The sequence below is a fragment of the Schistocerca serialis genome, unplaced genomic scaffold (assembly GCF_023864345.2).
Source record: "Schistocerca serialis cubense isolate TAMUIC-IGC-003099 unplaced genomic scaffold, iqSchSeri2.2 HiC_scaffold_265, whole genome shotgun sequence".
NCBI lineage: Eukaryota > Metazoa > Arthropoda > Insecta > Orthoptera > Acrididae > Schistocerca > Schistocerca serialis.
In genome coordinates, this window is record NW_026047833.1 from 20,001 (window position 1) to 25,000 (window position 5,000).

General features: G+C 50.5%; 1 non-coding gene across 1 annotated transcript in view; it reads right to left on the reverse strand.

Moving 5' to 3' along the window:
* Positions 1-525, reverse strand: part of LOC126444472 (small subunit ribosomal RNA) — a 1,909-nt gene extending 1,384 nt beyond the window's left edge. Inside the window, exon 1 of the ribosomal RNA XR_007582568.1 lies at positions 1-525. This exon is cut by the window's left edge and continues 1,384 nt beyond it. This is a non-coding gene — a ribosomal RNA (small subunit ribosomal RNA).
* Positions 526-5,000: the final 4,475 nt, after the last annotated feature.

Genomic DNA, 5,000 nt, shown 5'->3' on the forward strand with positions numbered 1-5,000 from the left:
ATTACGGGGCCTCGGATGAGTCCCGTATCGTTATTTTTCGTCACTACCTCCCCGTGCCGGGAGTGGGTAATTTGCGCGCCTGCTGCCTTCCTTGGATGTGGTAGCCGTTTCTCAGGCTCCCTCTCCGGAATCGAACCCTGATTCCCCGTTACCCGTTACAACCATGGTAGGCGCAGAACCTACCATCGACAGTTGATAAGGCAGACATTTGAAAGATGCGTCGCCGGTACGAGGACCGTGCGATCAGCCCAAAGTTATTCAGAGTCACCAAGGCAAACGGACCGGACGAGCCGACCGATTGGTTTTGATCTAATAAAAGCGTCCCTTCCATCTCTGGTCGGGACTCTGTTTGCATGTATTAGCTCTAGAATTACCACAGTTATCCAAGTAACGTGGGTACGATCTAAGGAACCATAACTGATTTAATGAGCCATTCGCGGTTTCACCTTAATGCGGCTTGTACTGAGACATGCATGGCTTAATCTTTGAGACAAGCATATGACTACTGGCAGGATCAACCAGGGAGCTGCGTCAACTAGAGCTGAGCAGCCGGCCGCCCGGGAGTGTGTCCCGGGGGCCCGCGCGAACACGCAAGCGTCCGCTCAATTATTCTGCAAACAGGAGGAGGCTGAGCTCCCCTGCACAACACACCTCGAAACCCTCTCAGGTCCCGGCGGCGCGCAGCGCCGTCCTAAGTACTTGGTCGGGTTCGAGAGAGGCGCAATCGCCCGGAGTTAGGCGAGTAGACGCTTTAGGTGCGACCACCCGTGCTCCCAACTGAGCTTGCCGCTGCCGACAGAGGCCCGGGAGCGTGCTGTCGTGGCATTGCCGGCGGGAGACAACACGCGCCACCTACGGTGACCGGCAGCTCCAACGCCAGCGCCACAGAAGGACAAAAGCCCCACTTGGGTGCCGAAGCGAACTCTCCCAGCACAGCGCACGCGCCAACACGTCCGCACAGCTGCGATACAAACCACCTGCGAGAACCGCTGGGGCGACCGAGCAGCAGACGGCGTCGCGGCGCCGAGCGCCGGGCGGCGGCGCATCCTCAGCGCACACAGTCCTCAATCGGACCAGCACACTGCAGATGGCCACCGCGCTTCGCACCGGGCCCGCGAGGACCTACTTTGGCCGCAAGGCGCCGCGAGCAGGGGGCGCCGGCGCGCAGCTGCGCCGCCTGCCGCGTCCGTCGGCCGGCGCGCCTGCCACTGGCCGCCCCCACCAGCCGGCTGTAGCGCGTGCGCCCACGCACCGCGCTGCCAGCACGCCGGGCGGCCCCCCCTCACCGGCCGGGGACGGTCCCACCCAGCCACCGCCGCGTATCGCCTCACACCCAGATCCCCTTTCGCGTTCGTGGGCATGGTGGGTCCCCTTTCACGTTCGTGGGCATGGTGGGTATCCCTGAAACAACCGGTTAATAGCTCGACCGATCGTCGCCAACACTGATTCACCTCTAGCGAGAACAACCGCACCACAACGGGTTACCTGTTGTTCATTTGCGTAACGTCACCAGCAAACGTAGACGTCCATCGCCATTTGCAACGAGTATTGCATGCCTGTGTCAGGTGTCACAACACACTACGTCTGCCCACATAGACGCAACAACATGTGCACGCCTCGAGAACACGTGGAAGGTAGCCCCCGTACGTATGCGGTGTCCATTGCGCGAACGACTGTCAGCCGGCCTCTGCAGGATGTCGCAGATGTGGAACGCGGTGCAACATGCTATCACGGTGTGTGAGAAGAGACGACTACGTCCGAATACACGCTCCACTACATCAACAGACTGCTCATGCTGATCGCCATCCAGGGCGTCCGTTCCTCCCACACGTCTGAATGGCGTACCACACTGCAATCCAGCTCTTATAGGGAGACGACACGTAGCTGCGTGCACAATATTTGGACTGTATGGTCTGCCGTTGCTAGGCGCAGTCGTCGTACGGTCACACATGTGCCACGATGTATCATTCAGTACATACGGACCAATGTGCAGTACAGTTTGTGGGTTTTGCGTACATCGGCGGACAGGTGACAGGCCGTACCACAACGTAGGCTGAGTACGTCGGCATGCGAAGGGCATTGAACATGCAAACTTCTCAACGACCAGCTTGCGAAGGCAGGGGGGAAGGGGGGGGGGCATGTACGTCCTGCTGCTATCCACATTACAGTGTATAGCAGGAGCATGTGGAAAGTCAGCAACACCTGCAAGGTGTTTAACATGACGCGATACACAGGGGACCGGGCAGTGCGAATAGCGAACTATATTGCGAGGGTTGCGGTTAGGCAACACTACACTAATTTAACGAGTTGCATAACAATTACAGAGCAGGTTCAGCGACAACGTGCGTCAGGTTAAGGCGCAATATAGGTTAGGTTGAGGCACAATATAGGTTAGGTTAAGGCACAACATGGGTTACGTTAAGGCACAAATTGGGTTACGTTAAGGCACAACATGGGTTACGTTAAGGCACAACATGGGTTACGTTAAGGCACAAATTAGGTTACGTTAAGGCACAAATTAGGTTACGTTAAGGCACAAATTAGGTTACGTTAAGGCACAAATTAGGTTACGTTAAGGCACAAATTAGGTTACGTTAAGGCACAAATTAGGTTACGTTAAGGCACAAATTAGGTTACGTTAAGGCACAAATTAGGTTACGTTAAGGCACAAATTAGGTTACGTTAAGGCACAAATTAGGTTACGTTAAGGCACAAATTAGGTTACGTTAAGGCACAAATTAGGTTACGTTAAGGCACAAATTAGGTTACGTTAAGGCACAAATTAGGTTACGTTAAGGCACAAATTAGGTTACGTTAAGGCACAAATTAGGTTACGTTAAGGCACAAATTAGGTTACGTTAAGGCACAAATTAGGTTACGTTAAGGCACAAATTAGGTTACGTTAAGGCACAAATTAGGTTACGTTAAGGCACAAATTAGGTTACGTTAAGGTACAATATGGGTTAGGTTAAGGTACAATATGGGTTAGGTTAAGGTACAATATGGGTTAGGTTAAGGTACAATATGGGTTAGGTTAAGGTACAATATGGGTTAGGTTAAGGCACAACGTAGGTTAGGTTAAGGCACAACGTAGGTTAGGTTAAGGCACAACATAGGTTAGGTTAAGGCACAACATAGGTTAGATTAAGGCACAACATAGGTTAGGTTAAGGCACAACATAGGTTAGGTTAAGGCACAACATAGGTTAGGTTAAGGCACAACATAGGTTAGGTTAAGGCACAACATAGGTTAGGTTAAGGCACAACGTAGGTTAGGTTAAGGCACAACATAGGTTAGGTTAAGGCACAACGTAGGTTAGGTTAAGGCACAACGTAGGTTAGGTTAAGGCACAACGTAGGTTAGGTTAAGGCACAACGTAGGTTAGGTTAAGGCACAACGTAGGTTAGGTTAAGGCACAACGTAGGTTAGGTTAAGGCACAACGTAGGTTAGGTTAAGGCACAACGTAGGTTAGGTTAAGGCACAACGTAGGTTAGGTTAAGGCACAACGTAGGTTAGGTTAAGGCACAACGTAGGTTAGGTTAAGGCACAACGTAGGTTAGGTTAAGGCACAACGTAGGTTAGGTTAAGGCACAACGTAGGTTAGGTTAAGGCACAACGTAGGTTAGGTTAAGGCACAACGTAGGTTAGGTTAAGGCACAACGTAGGTTAGGTTAAGGCACAACGTAGGTTAGGTTAAGGCACAACGTAGGTTAGGTTAAGGCACAACGTAGGTTAGGTTAAGGCACAACGTAGGTTAGGTTAAGGCACAACGTAGGTTAGGTTAAGGCACAACGTAGGTTAGGTTAAGGCACAACATAGGTTAGGTTAAGGCACAACATAGGTTAGGTTAAGGCACAACATAGGTTAGGTTAAGGCACAACATAGGTTAGGTTAAGGCACAACATAGGTTAGGTTAAGGCACAACATAGGTTAGGTTAAGGCACAACATAGGTTAGGTTAAGGCACAACATAGGTTAGGTTAAGGCACAACATAGGTTAGGTTAAGGCACAACATAGGTTAGGTTAAGGCACAACATAGGTTAGGTTAAGGCACAACATAGGTTAGGTTAAGGCACAACATAGGTTAGGTTAAGGCACAACGTAGGTTAGGTTAAGGCACAACGTAGGTTAGGTTAAGGCACAACGTAGGTTAGGTTAAGGCACAACGTAGGTTAGGTTAAGGCACAACGTAGGTTAGGTTAAGGCACAACGTAGGTTAGGTTAAGGTACAACGTAGGTTAGGTTAAGGTACAACGTAGGTTAGGTTAAGGTACAACGTAGGTTAGGTTAAGGTACAACGTAGGTTAGGTTAAGGTACAACGTAGGTTAGGTTAAGGTACAACGTAGGTTAGGTTAAGGTACAACGTAGGTTAGGTTAAGGTACAACGTAGGTTAGGTTAAGGTACAACGTAGGTTAGGTGAAGGCGCAATGTAGGTTAGGTTAAGGTACGATATACCTTAGGTTAAGGTACAATATCGCTTAGGTTAAGGTACAATATAGCTTAGGTTAAGGTACACGTTGTAGGGAAAGGTGTATTTTGGGGGGGGAGGGGGCGGCAGGTTCGTTGATAGTGATTATCGTAAGTGCATGCCTGCGGGATCATCCGATTTGTCACGTCAGGATGCACTTGTGGCTCATGACAGGCGGCGCTCCGATTCCAAGGTTGTGGCAGATCTGTGTCTTTCATTCCTGCCATTGTTTGTGTACTGTGACAGGAGGCAGTATTGTGATGTTGGGTGCACCCCTGTGTAGGACATGTGTGGGTGTTCGTGGCTTAGCTGAGCAATGGCGGATGTCGGAAGGGTGGGATATTCTGTTTTCTGGGTGGACCTCCCGGTCTGGTTATGATAGTGTGGATTGTGTAATGTGGCGGAGAGGATGCACCGGATGTTCTTCCATGCTGGTGGTTAGATATTGTGTGTGTGCCTGTTAGAGGCAGAGAGTAGTGTGTGATAGTGTCTGGCTGACGTGTGGTTCTCATTGTGTGCAGAGTCTTTC